A 16903-nucleotide genomic window follows, 5' to 3' on the forward strand; every position below is an offset into this window, starting at 1 on the left:
GTGTGCACTATGAGAGCCTTTGATAAATATTCACATCTCCATAATGTAACTGGAGAGACTGAGAAAGAATGAGAACAAAACTGGAGGATGAATGAAGATGGCAGGGAGAGGGAAGGAGAGGGGGTAGGAGTTAGGGGAAGAGAGGAAGAGAGAGAGAGAGAGGGAAAGAAAGAGAGAGAGAGAGAGCACGCTTGTATAAACAGAATAACAATCTGATGAGGGAATGGACACTTTTCTGAGAGCTCTGGTTATGGAGACCACAGGATACTATGGTTCCCAGGAATACCCACTGCAGACTCCCTAACTGACCTAAAGCAATTTCCTCACTGAGAACCCTACTAGAGGTTAGTGCTATAGACTTGGACCCAACACATCAGAGCCACTGGATTTTTTTGTCACATAAACACAAAATTGTTTCATGGGTCCACCTTGTTAGGTGAACCATCTTCCTAAAATTAAACTAGATCAAAACTTTATCTTAGAAGCCCTGGCTGGCATAGCTCAGTGGACTGAGCATGGGCTGCGAACCAAAGTGTTGCAGGTTCGATTCCCAGTCAGGGTACATGCCTGGGTTGCAGGCCATGACCCCCAGCAACCCCACACTGATGTTTCTCTCTCTCTCTCTCTCCTCCCTTCCCTCTCTAAAAATAAATAAAAAAATAAAATGTAAAAAATATCTTAAAAAATCTTTATCTTAGAAAAAAACATCAATGATAACAGTAAACAAAACAATTTTGGCTAATGAACTTTGTTTACTTATTATTTGTTCTTGAATTTATAGTCTTCTTAATACACTTCTAAATAACTGGTTAAACATGCTGTCAGAAAAAATTTTTGCAATTACAATTATGTCAGCTAAATAGAATTAGCTAAGAATATATTCAAACAGAAAATTTGCTTCACTGAGAAAAAAAGCAAACAAACAACCCATCTCCTCAAATCTAGAAATTTTTAAAAAAGGTAGAATTAACTAATTTATAAGAAGAATAATATATCATAACCAAATGAGCATCATCTCAATGTGACTGGTGTAATATTTATAAATAAATCCCCGATACTTAGTTTATTAGCATAATAACAGGAGATATATTTGTGATCAGTTCAATCAATGCAGGAAAAGCATTTGACAAAATTCAGCACCCATTCATGATAAAAACTGTCAGCAAACAAAAAATAAAATCAAACTTCTAGTCTCTGATAATGAGCATCTGCTAAAAACTAACATCATAATTAACTGTGAATTGAGTGTTCTCCCCCTTAAGATTGAGAACAAGATAAGAATCTCCATTCTCAGTACTATTTTTTTTAATATTGTGCTTATGTTTCTTTATTTTAAGAAAGACTCAATAATATATGCCAATAATATGACCTTATACATGACATGGTCATTCATTTTAAATCATATTGTTATGTGTTAGTACTTATATTTAAATTCAGAGATGCCATTCATTATTAATGAGTTGATGTAGAGTTCACAAAACACATAAAACAAAAGTGTCTTTTTAAAAAATCACAAATATTTGAAATCATATTAAGCATATTTAATGCTTAGCAACTACAGTGCTGGGTGACCAATGTCCTTATTCCAACATAGCTCTGCATGTTAATTTAGTATCAAGAGACTGAAGACAGAGAGCATATTTTCATCGTATTCTGTGATTCTCACTCAGAGCACTTAGCATAATCTGATGGCCATGTTCCTGACAGGACAGTGATAACATCAAAAGAAAAACACTTAGCTATTTCTTAGAAGAAAGATAGTGAGAACCTTCAGTATCAATAGGACTAGCACTAACAAACCAGCCTCCTTTGGTCTTCCTCTTTACAGAGCTAGTTTTCCCCAGTACCCAGTTTTTCGCCTTATTCCAGTTCTCCTGTTGCTGGTATTGGCATGTTGGCTGGATCCTCATGGCAGAGAATGACACTATTTCCCAAATATCTAAAGAAAATGTCACTAGTCCTTGGAATGTGATTTTAGAAGGAAGGACAACTTGCATGTCTGGATAAGTTCTCTCCTCCCAAATACAATGTCACCCCACCTTCTTTCCACATTCTTTCCCTCCTGTATTGCTTTCCTCTAATTATCCCATTCTCCATGTGCATCAATCTATCAAACTCTCAAATGTGTTAGGGAACTTCGCTTTCACCGGATGGAGTTAAACCACAGTTACTCCACTTCCATAGCCTGCTTCATGGTTTTGATATTTCTTTGTCCTCTGAATCTATCCCGAGTAAGCTACCTTCAGAGTGAAACCAGATTTTTGTTGCCAAACGGAGTCAGTTTCTCTGGAAATAGCCTCAAATGATTTTGAGCAGGGGAGAACGGAGAAAGGAAGGGAAAGAGAAAGAAAAAACATCTTACCCTTGACTATACTATTCTTCAACTGTGAATCAAATTGCAAAACAAATTACAGATCACTGACAATTTAAGAAGAAATATGTATGCTTTAATTATATATATATATATATATATGTTTTAATATCTAAACTTTTAAAAACAAATGTATCCATTTAATATTTCAGGGTATCTGATTTTATCCATCATCACTGCAGTTTATGTAGAATCATAGAATGATGGAAGGAAGAGATACAAGAAGTTTACTACCTCAACACCCTTTTGTTACAAATGAAGCATTAGAAATATATTTTGAAACTCTAAGAGAACTTGACTAATTTCTCTACATATTATTTTGCATTAAAACTCTATCTTTCATCAACAACAGTGGATTATTCTAGCTACCTGAGTTGAGGAAAAGGTTTTATGGAATATGTGAGGGTGGTGGTTGATGAGAGGAACATAATAGTTAATGTATCAAAATATTAAATCAATACGGTTGCTTTAATTGGAGTGTGTTAATGTTTGGTATAGGTGGTACAACTAAGCAAACCGGGAGAAATCAAAGAATATGTCACATAACCACTTTAAGTTAACAGGTGTTTATTTAGCACCCACTAAGTACACTCACTGTTCCAAGTGCTAGAGAAGTAACAGAAACCATTTTTTGTTTGTTTTTAAGTTAGTGATAATGTTTGGACTACATTTTGAAAGAAGGGGAGGGTGTGTTCCGTGAACTACCAGTGGCTCCATTGCTGAAGCATAATGTGTGAAACAGGGGTAAACACTCAGACACTAAGCAGGAACTCAAGCATTTGTTTACTCTGTATAGTTATTGCAATTTGTTCTTATTTGTGAGGAAGATATCACAGAATCTTGCTTTAAATTGGATTTTAGTGAACTAACCAATTTCAATGAATTTAAAATCTAGGCATTTAATCCAATTTCTCTCATGATACTAAAATTGTTTTGTAATTCTTGTGCTGCATTGTTGTTCAAGGAACACTCCTTTAGAATTTACGTAAACCTCAGAACATCTCTTCAGTCATAAATTTCTTTTGGCTGCTTTTAATAAAATAAACTGCTGTCTTCAACCAATGTAACCAAGCCACCAAATTTTCAGGTAGATGTTAGCTAAAAGGTGCCTCTCTAACCCCAAATTAATATCCTTTAAAAATTGTGTAGGAAAGTGTGTTAGGGCTCCCTTCAAGTATCTAGCTCTGTAAAATTTGACATTTTAACCAAATCTAAGGAAACTCAGTCAATTAAAAATATGAGATTCTTCCTCCTGGGATAATTTCTGTCAGAAACAGACATTTTGTATCTGACAATATTGATGTATTCCACCATTAATTAAATCAACAGAAGGTGAAATGGTCAGAAAAGATATAATTTGTCTGAAATCAATAATTAGGAAATTCTTCTGTACAATTAGGTTAAATCTAGGAAGAAATTTAACAATGTAAATTAAGGAAATGTATGGATCACTGCAGTTGATACATAATCAGAGGATCACAAGAGATAAGATCCAAGGGGTTTTCTAGATCAATATCCTTTGGTTACACAGGCTTTAGAAATACATTTCTAAATACATTTTTGAAACTTTAAAAAATGTTAACTAATTACTATTTTTAAACATTATTGCATTAAAATTTTACCCTTAGTCAACACTGGTGGAGTATCCTAGCTATTTCAGATTTAGCTTGAAGTAAACTGAGTGAATTTGTGTTATAAGTTTGATTCTAAATAATTATATAGATTAAGCAAGAGAGTTAAATCTTTTCCTGGTTATATCTTTGATCCTATTCATAAGTTATTTATTTTTCTTTAAAATGAGCTGATCTTCTTAAGAGGATTCTTTGGGGGTAGTTTGGAAACATTTATTTATTTTGCTTAGAGAACTCAAATATACCTACCATTTTAAAAATTATAAATAACTTGAAATGTAAATATTTGTTATTTTAAAACATATTACTAAAATAAGTCATCACTTTTTAAAATCACTTTTTATCTCACTAAAGGGTTTAACATTTTTTAATGTTATAGATAGAAAGTCCAGCACTGGAATGAGTGAGACTATGGTTGGAATCAGGCAGCAATTTTGGTAGCGTGGGTTCTGAAGAGTAAGTGGTATCATGGAATGAAATAAACAATTTTTAAAACTATTATGCTTTATCACTATTATCTAAATCAATAGTTCTTAAAATACTTCTACTATTTCATCACTTAATCCTTATAATATGACTAGTGAGGTAGATATTATTTTCATTGTGCCAGTGAGGAAACTGAGACTCCAAGATTTAAGTAATGAATCCAGTCTTACATAGCACATCTTACAATCAGACTTGCATGAATACTAATCCCTTTCTCTACATAGCATTCATCATTGCCTTCCTCAAAAAATGGGAATTTAATCAGACACTGGTGGTCTGGCAGATGAGTCAGATAATCACATCTTCAATGTCAGAAAACACAGCCTGGTTTTAAGAGTAGTGAGTTGAACACTGGCAGGTGGTTAAGTTGGTTGGAGTGTTGTCCTATACACCAAAATGTTGCAGGTTTGATCCCCAACTGGAGTGCATATGGGAGGCAACCAATTGAAGTTCTCACTCTCTCTCTCTCTCTCTTCTACTATCTTGAAAATCAATAAACACATCCACAAAGATTAAAAAAAATAGTCAAAAAACAAAGTAGTGAGTTGAGGCCATAGGAATTAAACTCAGGACGGAGGCAGGTGTTGGATCTAGACAGGTTCCATGGACTAGAGACAATTAAATCCCATAAGCCCTCAGGTATGAGCCTGTAGTTTGATGAAGTCATATTTACTGACTGTATATAAGGAGGGAGGACACTCCAGAACCATGGAATGCCACCCCATGAGAGCAAGGAGGAAAGAATCTTATCTTTTATAAGGTTCAGACTTCAGGTAGAGGTGAAGAAGGACTCAAAGGGAATCCAAGGGAGTTGAGATGAGATCTGGACTGCTTTCTACTTCTGATTCAGAATTGAGGGAAGTAAGATTGACTAGGGACTGGGTGCCACCATGGAGCTAGGGCAGTTCAAAATTTGTATATACTTGTAAGAGATGAAAATAGCCAAGTGGGCATGGGGCTCTAATGGTAAGAAAGTAGGGGTTGTTATGGCAATCTTTAGCCACAGCAGGACCTTGGGAGACACAGCATTTCCTGTTGATTTTACAACTTCATCTGAGTCTGTGTTCTCAGCTGGATTCACAACAGGCCTGCTTCCTTTCTAATCCAAGAGCTGATTTCCATGAGTTCTAGACAGCTTTTACTCTTTCAGGGCACTTAGAAGTATCATTGGTGTTGATTATTGAGATGAAGGCTATTACAGCCAGAAGGGCCTTACATTCGGGAACTAGTCTTACAACGTGATCAAACAGAAGCAAGTAGAAAAGCAATGGGTTGTCCTGCCCACAGCAAAGCAGCAATGACGGTGGATTGAAACAGAGCTCAGGCTTGGCTTTCAGCTTTTCAGGTCTATGAATTACACATTTCATCAGCTCAAGAGAGAATGATTTAGAGGGATTCCATTAAGAAAGATTGATGACTGAATCCAAAATGCTGATTTAATATTATATTATTAGAAGTAAAACTATCCATAAGATTGGACAACATGACTTGGGCAGGCAAAACTATATGGTAAGGATTATCATAATTAGAAGATTGCATTTTGAACATAGAATAAGTAGAGTTGTTTACAAGGATGGGGATATTTATGGCACCAGGTGATATTCCCTAGTGAGTTCATCTCGCCTAGGCAGAGCACAGACAGTGGATAAGATCATCTATCTTGAAATTTTGGCTTCATTTCTGTGTGATCTTGAATACATTACTTAACTTCTCTGTGCCTCAGTTTTCTCATGTGTGAAGTTGGGATAATAATCTGCTTCATAGGGTTATCAAGAGGATTAAATGAAATAATAAATGTAATAATATACCTATTAAAAAATCTGACAGAGTAATATGTTAGTTCTTGTTATTCTCATTACTAGTACCATTATTATAGATTCATAATTCCAATTGGCTTCTGTCTTGGCTTGTTCTGATAGATACTGCAATACTGCCAAATGTTTTATTTTTTCCTTTTCTGTGGTTCTCATTTTACTAAGTTTCCTGGCCAACCAATCTCTCTTCTAATTAACACTTTCACTTTTAAAATATGCTAATATTTCAATTTGGTAAAAATACTCTCATTGGCTTGGAAGACATTTTTTAGGGCGTAATTTTTAAACTCTCTGCTCTAATTATATACAGATGTTATCTGTAGTTTATCTATTAATGAGGAGGTACTGTATTTAGCCATGTATAACACACAATTTTTTGCCCAAATTTTTGAGGGAAAAATAAGGATGCATATTATACATGGATAATACTAATTCCATATCTATATAAACGTTTTTAATTATTTTATCTATGATTATGTATTAAAAGTGTAACTCTAGAAATAACAATAGAGTGTAACTCTAGATAACAATTGTTATCTAGCAATAACAATATCCATATGCAGAGTAATACTCTAGAATATGATAATCAGTTTTGTTGTACCAAATTTATTTTTTTAAGAGTATTTTTTTAAGATTTTATTTATTTACTTTTAGAGAGGGAAGGGAGGAAGAGAGAGAGAAACATCAATGTGCAGTTGCTGGGGGTTATGGCCTGCAACCCAGGAATGTACCCTGGCTGGGAATCGAACCTGGGACACTTTGGTTCCCAGCCCGCGCTCAATCCGCTGAGCTACGCCAGCCAGGGCTGTACCAAATTTCTTGTTCTTGTATTTTGTAATCAATTGTTACATAAAATTTCTCATGCCATAATATTTTAAAAAATAAATGCTAAAATTCCTTTATAAATACAAAAAACAAGTGTCTAAATATAAATAAATAAATAATTGAATTAAATATTACAACAAAAGATTTTTTTTCCCGAAAATTTGGGCCAAAAACATGGGTGTGTGTTATACACAGCAAAATACAGTATTTCTTCAGGTTCTCAGAGAAAGGTGATAATGGGCTGGACTGAATAATTTGGGGGCAATTCTGGGTTCAGGCCTGGTTTGAGTAAATCCATCTTTTCATCTACCTACCACATTTTTTTCTTTTTTAAAATTATTGTTCTTTGAGCCCTGGCTGGGTAGGACAGTTGGTAAGAGTTTCGTCCCCATATGTCAAGGTTGAGGGTTTGTTTTCTGTTCAGGGCACATACAAGAGTCAACCAATGAATGTATAACTAAGTGGAATAACTAATGAATGTTTTTTCTCTCTCTCTCCCTTTCTCTCTCTCTCTCTCTCTTTCCCCATTCCTGTCTCTAAAATAAATAAAAATAAATAAAATACATTATTGTTATTTGTATCGCTTCATTGACATCTAAATCATCAGCTCTGATTATCTGTTTTAATTTTTTGGCTTCAGTTTAAGATTTATTTAAAGTAAGAAATCAACCAAAACAAGACATTTGAAAACCAGAGATCAAAACTAGGTTTCTACAATATACATGTATGTACAATATATGGAAATATTATTGTGTGTTCAGTCCTGCCTAGATAAGAATTGGGTAAATGCTTTCTGTGTTCTAGCTTTGTTCTGTATTTCTCTGGCTAGAGACCTTTAGCTTTCTTTAGGCAATTCTAAAAACTAAAGGACACAAAACACTGGCCACCAAGTAGTTTTAATGTACCCTTCCTTTTCTCCTACTCAAATTTCTTAACACAAGCAACGTCTCGTGGGAATGAGAAAAGCGCATCTTTACTTAGCAAATGGGGGAATCAGTGTAGAGCTGGGGTTCAATCCTCAGGAAGATACAAACATCCCTCTTAGTTGCTTTTTGCTGCTCTAAGAACCACAAGTCAGCCTTGTACAAGAACCACAAGTCAGCGGCTGTAGCACACAGCACATTTAATTTGAAAAGCAGGAAGCAGAAGCAAAAAGAACAAATATAGATGTTATGTGATTTTTCCATTTCTCTCAGCAGTAAAGAGTCCTTATCCATGATACCCATTCTATTTCCTACATTTTTGGAGCACAGAAGAAATCAGTTGTCAAATCCAGTTGATAGTGCCATCACAGAAACCTTCACATCCACCCCTCATCTCCTTTTCTCCTCCTGCCACCCCAACTTCTTAACTGACTGTCAACATCTCTTCACCAAAAGATCCCTGAGTCCACCTAATAAGTTTCACTCCATTTTCTTTATTTTGAAATTAAGCATCAAGGTATGTTTGCCTAAGCAGTAAACTTTCCCCAATCCACCTTAGTTCATAATACTCAGCTGTGGATCAATGTGGAATAATCTTAGCCTCACTCAGGCATTTGTTCTTACCAATACAGTTTACTAGCTGTGCAGCAATCCTAAAACTGTTTTCTTACCTGTAAAGCTGGGATCATACCCGATTCTCAGGTTATTAAAAGGACTAGCTGTTACTATAAATGTGTTTACCATGCAGATATTTTAATAAATACTCAATAAATGTCATTTATTATTATAATCTATATTCTCAGAAAATGTCAAGTTAAAACAAACCATTTGGTATATAGGATGTCAAACAACATTTTATTTCACATTATGTAAAAATGTTTTAATGGCTATCAACTGAGAGGTTATTTTATTTTTTTAAAAAAAGAGGCAATTTCATATTCTGTCATTCTTTCAACTGCAGAATGAATGGAGTCCAAAAAAACATCCTCTATTCAGTGTCAGAGCTCACAGCTACTAAGTCCTTCTAGCCACACAGCCTCCAGCATCAGGACCTGATAAGTACAGTGGGCTCCCTGCACTTGACACTGCCTGGGCTGTAAGTACTTAAGAAACATTTGCTCCTGTTACAGCCAGGAGCATTTAAAAGATTTCTTATCTATTTCTTGGTTCTGGGGAGTTGATGGCTAATCTTTAAAATACAGGGTGAAGTTGACCCTCACTTTCTGCTTCCTCCTGCCAGTCCCCCTGGGCTTGAATTGGCTCCCCTCCTCTCTCATACAGCATTCATTACCACAGCGCCTGACCACCAGACAGCCTTCCTGCGCTTCCCTGAGTTCTGCAGTCCTTATTTGTCTTGGCCCACCTTACACATAGCCAACCAGCTCTATCTTTGTCATCAGTCCATGTCTCTGTCAACCAATATCCATTCACTGTATGACAGCAATATGAACTATGCTGACCAAAAAAAAAATCATGCAGATATATTGAAGAGGAATTGTGAGTTTTTAACACTGGTATTCTCTTTCTAGTGCTTTAACCTAAAGAGAAATCCCAGTATCAGGAATTTTAGTCATATGACGTAAAGGTAGAAGAGATCATTTTTGACAATTGGCATCTTGGATAATTTTACTCTACCTCAGCATAGAGTTGACATGTTCATGGAAGTAGAGAAATTGAACATTTATATAATATTTACATGGATGAATGGGAGGGGTAGTGTCTAAGGTGAATCATGTCAGAGATTTGTGTTTTATGCATGTGTACATATTTGTACTTTATGTACTTGCACATGCATTAGAAATATTCATTCGATCATTCGGAAAACATACAATGAGCTGTTTTATGTAACAGCACATTTAACACTCTATAATGGACCCATATTTGTGTATATAAGCAGCCCTGAAATTGCTTTTGAAAATTAAGTGTCTGAAAGTGGCACAATAGACTTTCACGTCAAAGTCCCAAGGAAATGATATTATCGTGCCCTACTTATGGTTCACATAGGTGTTGTGATAGGAGCTGCAGGGCTTTTCCTGGCTGTCCTCTGAATGCTGCCTAACTACCCACAGAGCAGAACTGTGCCTTCGGAACATCACAGTGGCAGTGGGCAGGATCAGAGGATGGGTTGGGTGGCATGTGAAACTGGATCAAGAACTGATTGGGAGATTTCCTTATTGTCTAAATTAGGTAAGAAAGCCTGACCTAGATAATTGACAATGAAATATATAGAATAACATGGATGAGAAAAGAAGAGATAACATTTCCAAGGGCAAAAGAGATAAAGGAATTAAAAGCAACTGAGGGGTTTCAGGCAAGAAGCTGGTAAGGTATAATGGTTTAAAGAAAAAGTCTAGGAAGGTAATGCTCAAGCAGGTTTATAGAAGCAGAAAAAGAGAAATTTGATTTTAAACCTATTATCAGGTGCTTGGGGAACATGAAGTCAAGACATCAATCTGGTCCTGCAGGTTAGAAGACAGATGAGTTCTAGGAAGATAGCTTAACAAGCAAAGGCTGTGTTAAATAAGAGCAGCCAACATCCACATAGCTCTTGCTACGTGTCAGATGCTGTTCTTTTTCGTTTAAATATAGTAACTAATTTTATCATCACAACACCTATGCAATAGATCTCATTATATTCCAAATTTCACACACAAGTAGACAGAGGCACGCAGAGGTTGGATGCCTTGCCTAGGATTTCACAACTAGTCAGGAGGCAGAGGAGGCTGCCTCCCATGACTGCCCTCTCTTTCGCTATGGTACCTTGGCCAATTTGGCACCAACAATTTCCTTTGAAGCATTTGTCCAGGAGGAGGTCTGAGTGAGACATCATGATGGCACAGTGACATAAATAAGGCAGACGGGCTTAAAAGATGACAAAAAATGACATGTTTCCTCCCATTTGTGCCCCTGGACTCCAAGCCCAGTTGCTATATTCGAGTTAGCAACATTCTAAATAGGATTTACCCCTGAGAGTGAATTCTCAGATGTAAAGTGATAGATGACATCATTAAGAAGAGACTGTAGCCAGAAGATAAAAGCAAATGAGAAAGACAGAGGAGGAACAATCAGAGAGGGTGTGGGGAAATAAGAAAGTACCAATCTATTGCAGAGCCTGGGGAATGAAAGGACCCAGGAAGAAAAGGTGGCTCTGGCCAGTGTCTGGGAGAAAAGAAAGCCAGGGGAGGTGGGGGTGAGGATCAAAATGAAAATTGAATGTAGGCATTTGAAAGATTTTATCTGAAGGCGGATTTTAACAGCCATTTCTGCAGTGTGCTTCAGGAACCCACCTGCAAGTGAATGAAGCACAGGAATAAGATGGGCTGATGGAAGCATTAAGTATAGACTGCATCCCAGAGTAATCTGGGGTGTGGGAATGGTTAGGAGACAGAGTATTTTTATGGCAGGGATAGAAGAATAGAAAACGGAAAGGCCAGTATGTATAACAGGTCTTGGAGATGGCATAGGTAAATTGCTCAGGCTCTGTGGCCTGAACTGGTTTAAAATTGAGAAATGAAGTGGGACTAGGCATTGCAGAAGAACCCCATTTGTTGCCAATCTCATTAGGCATCACTAATAGTTATAAACAGATAATTTGCAAGAAGATGAAAGAATCCAAATTCATGTTGCCAATACTAAATATTTAACTAATGGAAAATATAGGCTTTGAATTGGCTCTGAAAACCTCAAGCAATGAGCGAAATTTTAAATACTTTGTGCCCTGGAGATGATGTTCCATTCAATTCCTGGCTGTACCAGATGGGATGTGAGTCACAGCACAGGAAATAACACTGGATTTCATATTATTTTTCTTACACAAAGGATGTGGACCTTCTGAAACCATTCACCCTGTAGATGAAAGGAAAACCCAAAGGGAGTCAATTAAGACAACTGTGCTCCGCTGAGCAGAGGACCACAAGCAAGGGACACAGGCTGGGTCAGAGCTCTGTAGCAGAACACCAGGGATGGCAGGATACTGCTAGTTCTGACAGGTAGAAATGTCTCTGTCTTATGCCAGAATGCAGAAGCCAGATATTAATACCTCTCTGTGAGATTTATGTAACACTGTAGACTCATTGGTCTGGGGAGTAGGCCTGGTATAGCTGTGAGTTAATTAGGCTCTCTTGATCTCCCCTTCTATTGATTATATTGTGGGTATTAGATGGGTATATTGAGTAAATTAGATGAATTTACAATTTTATAATTACATATTGTGTCCTGAGCACTTAGGGAACCAACAGTACTTATTAAGCCCTGAGTGTGTGAGAGAGCAACCTATGTGGGCTTTACAGAATGATGTGCTATAGTGTCATTTTAAAAATAGGTACAACAAGGAGCGTATTTGAATAAATGCTCAAGATATTTTAGCCTATTTTCTCCTTTACTCTAGCATTGTTATTTACTGTCTTCCTTGCTGGTTTTCTCACTTCTGCTTTACATTTGAACAGATACTCCATACCCAGAAAAATAATTTCTCTATTGACTTGACTTCTCTCCTTGGTTTCTGATCAACTTATTTATTAAATAAATTCTACACAACTCCTTCCAAATTTCCCCCATCTTTGTATTCTCCCTCCTTAAATAGCATCCTAATGCTCAGGTAATATCACAATGTCAAAGGTCAAGGGTAAACTTACTGGTTCAACACAGTGGATGGTCTTCAGATTGCCTTTGGGATACTAATTATAGAAACTGGATATGGATTTCACGCCATCCTGCTTGCTTGTCTTCCACTTGGTTTCCCTGATGTATCTCTTTCTCTCTCTCTCTCTCCACCCACCTCCCTTCCTTCTGCTTGCCTTATATAGGAGAAGGGCATGAAAACTATACAAATCAACTGAGTTCAAAGTTAACTCAGAGGCCTGCAACATGCTTCCTGACACAGAACTTGGCTGACTGGAGATGCAAGCAGATCATGAAGAGCCTCCAGACAAAGATAGTTCTTGCAAAGATTGATTAATAGCTGCTCACCCACAATTTATTATTCACTTATATCATAAAAGGAAAAAATAAGGCCACAAAATATACCTTGTAAAGGTTAAAGTTGATCTCAATATTTTTCCACTTCAACCACCTGTCACCTGTATGGTTCCAGTCTTGAATTCTTTCCTGAGCAAAGTCAAAAATCTTCTTGGCTTGCAGCTCAGGTCCCAACCAGGGGCTCTCCTTTCCAACATCATACCCATATCTTTCTCTCTATCATACATAAATGCATTTTATTTCATTGATCGCCTTGTTGCCTCCTCTTCTATCTTCTCCTATGTTTCCTGACTCAGCTCTTTGTTCTTCACCTAGGACTCCTCAAAAGTCTCTTTATCAAACTCATTTCTCTTGCTCTAGAAGCTAAAAAACTAGTGACCCACAGGCCATATCAGTCTTACAGATGTGTTTGTTTTGGCCTGCGAAGTTCCACTTAATACTGGGGCATAATTTTTAAACTGGGAGACTTTTACACTCTGATTTCCAATGAAAATGTGGTAAGTCTGGAAATATTTCTGCCTTATAATTAATCAGCTGAATGGCACCATTCTGGATAGGACTTGATTTCATGTTTCACTTCTGAGTTCCCTCCTGGAGGCTGTCTACCATTCAGACCATCTCCCTGGGCCCCGCAGACCCTTTCTTGTGACCATTGATGTTGTTATTGTTCGCCAGGAATTAAATCTTTTTGTCAGCAGTCAAATGAAAGATACTTATGCGTTATAAGTAATACATTAGGTCTGGCTAGTGAAAAAGTTTATTAAGTCAAATTAAAGTGAAATGAGAGTATTTTTAACAATCCATTTTTTTTTACTCAGCAATATAATATACTGTCTCTTAGTTATATTAAATATTTTACTTAAATGTTAGTGTGTTGAGGTCCACCCTGCCTGGTCTCAGGAAACTGTAACCATCTGTGGCTAAGGCTGAGTAAGAGGCCTCCAAATCAGGAGACAAAACTTATTTCCCTGGCATGAATGCTGCCTGTTGTAATGCCGGCCCCCAATGCTTAATCAGTCAGCTAATGATGGGTAAGGCTTCCCACGAGGGGAATCGCTTAAGACAGGTATGATCACATGGAGGCCTCAGGGAAAGACCTGGGGGGCTGTGGAAATGAAAGGGTGATTGACATTGACCCCTGCCCCCTCGGCTTTGTCAAAGCCTGAGTCCTTGAGAAATCCAAGTCTCCCAGCTGCCTTTGCCTCCTCTGCCCAACTCAGGCCTGCAGAAATAACAGGGGCAGTACAGTCCAGACCAGAGTTGGTGGACCCCTGGAGTAATCAGGCCTGAGACATAGAATATGAAAGATCCTGTAAGATCTGCCTGCTGGAGATGCTCTTTAATTAGAATATGAAGTTACTGGGCAGGAAACAAAACTAGCCTTTTAGGTCCTATAGTCTTTTTAAATGATAAAACCCCCAAAATCTCAGAATCCCAGCGGGAGATCTGCCACTCCCTTTCAAAGTTAACTACTTGTTTTATCTGTTTTATCTTCCTGGTCAGACTGTAATTGACAAACTGTATTGGTATGTTTAATAAAAGCCTGCTTGGGCAGGAGGACGAGGTGCTCTCCACTAGAGATAGTGGCTAGTTTCGTACCTATTTCTCCACAGGACTCGGTTGTCTGTATGTTTTTCTCGTGTTTCAATGAGCATCTGCAGCAATGGATACCACTGGCTCAGTATCTGTCTCATTAGTGTTTATTAAGAATCATAAATAACATGAGACACCTCAAAAATTCTATAATTGAACTATTGCCTTATTTGTTTTTTAAGATTTTACTTATTTATTTTTAGAGAGGGAATGGAGGGAGAAAGAGAGAGAGAGAAAGAGAAAGAGAAACATCAATGTGCGGTTGCTGGGGGCTGTGGCCCGCAACCCAGGCATGTGCCCTGACTGGGAATCGAAGCTGCAACACTTTGGTTTGCAGCCCATGCTCAATCCACTGAGCTACGCCAGCCGGGGCTGAACTATTGCCTTATTTTTAAAAAATACTTATTTTTAGAGCCATTTTAGGTTCACAACAAAACTGAGTGGGAATGACAGAGATTTCCCATACCCTTTACACCTACACATGCACAGTGTGCACCATTATCAGTACTCCCCAGTGTAGGGAGACATTCATTACTCTTGATGAACCTCTACTGACACATCATAATCATCCAAAATCTGTACTTTATATTAAGGTTCATTTTTGGTGTTGTGCATTCCTTGGGTTTCAACAAATATTCATATAATGGCATCTGTCCACCATTATAGTATCATACAGAATAGTTCCAGTACCCTAAAAAGCCTCTGTACTCTACCTACTCATCTCTCCTTCCCTTCTAATCCCTAGCAACCACTAATCCTTTTACCGTCTCCATAGTTTTATGTTTTCCTGAATGTCTCAAAGTTGGAATCACAGTCTTTTCAGACTGACTTCTTTCACCTAGCAATACATATTGAAGATTTCTCCATGTCTTTCCATAGCTTCATAGTTTATTTCTTTTCAGTGCTGAATAATATTCAATTGTCTGGATGCTTATTTATCCACTCATCCACTGAGGACATTTTGGTTGCTCCCAAGTTTGGGCAACTATGAATAAAGTTTCTATAAACATCCATGTGTAGGTTTTTGAGGAGTCATAATTTCTTAACTCATTTGGGTAAATACCAACAAGCGTGACTACTGGGTTGTTTCACCTTATTTCTTCGGTGCTATCTTTTTGACTGCAGGGCTGTCAAAGGCAAGATAGTGGGTTAGGGAACCTCTTTGGACTTTCTTCATAGAAACAGACAGTTTAAAAAAAAAATCCATGTCAGAGGCCAGAAGGGCAGCCTAGAAGTGGAACTTGTCAAGAGTTAAAGCCTTCACCCACCTGACACCACAGTCCCTGTTTACTATAAAAAGAAAACAAAAACAAAAATGGTATTTTTCCACTAAAGTGTAACACAAATGTGAAGGCAATGGTGAGCATTGAGAACACATCATTACCCAGATTTATGTTGCCTGTGACACTTACCATCACTCTTTCAGAATTTATTTCTTATTTGAATAATCTGCCTAACAACTTAAGAAGTCATTGCTTGGGACCAGTAGAAATTACCTAAATAAATCATACCACATTTAAATGAAACTCTCTTCTTGGCCCAGTCAGTTTAATAAAATATTTATGGGTCTAAACAATATTTCCTGGCTCTTCATCAGGTTTTCCTTAGTGTACAAATGGGAAAATTCTTTCTACCATTGTGATTTAACAGGAGTTTTTGTTTGTTTATTTGTTTTTCACTGATGGTATATAATGTCTTGTGAGATTTGATCTCTTATTACAGTCTCCTCAGGTGTCTTAGTAATTTCATTTTAGCAAAAATGAAAAAAAAAACTTTTCCATGCTCAGGAGGAGTTACCTCTAAGAAACTCTATGTGATGTGAGAAGTCTCCTCTAATGCTGATAATTTTTTTAATGATATTTAAAGTCACAATAAGTTCTAGGAAAGGGTGTATCATCTCATTAAAGAGATAAGACCTGATAGATGTGAATCTTCTCTCATAAATGTCAGAAAATGGGTTTATATATATTTCCTGACCCACGGAAATGTTGTATAAATTACTGTCTTCATTTAGTCCAAGAGTTTAAATGCTAACATTTCACATGGATCTGTGATGTAACAGCATAAGACCACTATCCAAAGGAGGTAGATGTGTAGGAAAAAATCAATGATCAAATAACTAGAATGAATGTTTTCATACTTAATTTTTCCATGACAGTTTAATATATCCTGCTTTAATGCTAAAGGAGTTTATATCCTAACAGTTTATAATATGATTTAAAGCAAAATCTCTCCATGAGGCAAAAACACATTTAAGATATCCAGAGAAGATTAGTTTTGGGA

At 37.0% G+C, this 16903-nt stretch overlaps 1 protein-coding gene and 1 long non-coding RNA gene across 3 annotated transcripts in view; one reads left to right on the forward strand and one right to left on the reverse strand.

Moving 5' to 3' along the window:
* Positions 1-16903, reverse strand: part of FAM155A (family with sequence similarity 155 member A) — a 607234-nt gene that overhangs the window by 240127 nt on the left and 350204 nt on the right. The gene's annotated exons all lie outside the window — the stretch shown is intronic.
* LOC118497396 lies at positions 1938-7641 on the forward strand. Its single transcript, XR_004899919.1, has 3 exons — positions 1938-1950; positions 4754-4759; positions 7479-7641. It is a non-coding gene; the product is annotated as an uncharacterized LOC118497396 (long non-coding RNA).

Source organism: Phyllostomus discolor, chromosome 11 (assembly GCF_004126475.2).
Source record: "Phyllostomus discolor isolate MPI-MPIP mPhyDis1 chromosome 11, mPhyDis1.pri.v3, whole genome shotgun sequence".
NCBI lineage: Eukaryota > Metazoa > Chordata > Mammalia > Chiroptera > Phyllostomidae > Phyllostomus > Phyllostomus discolor.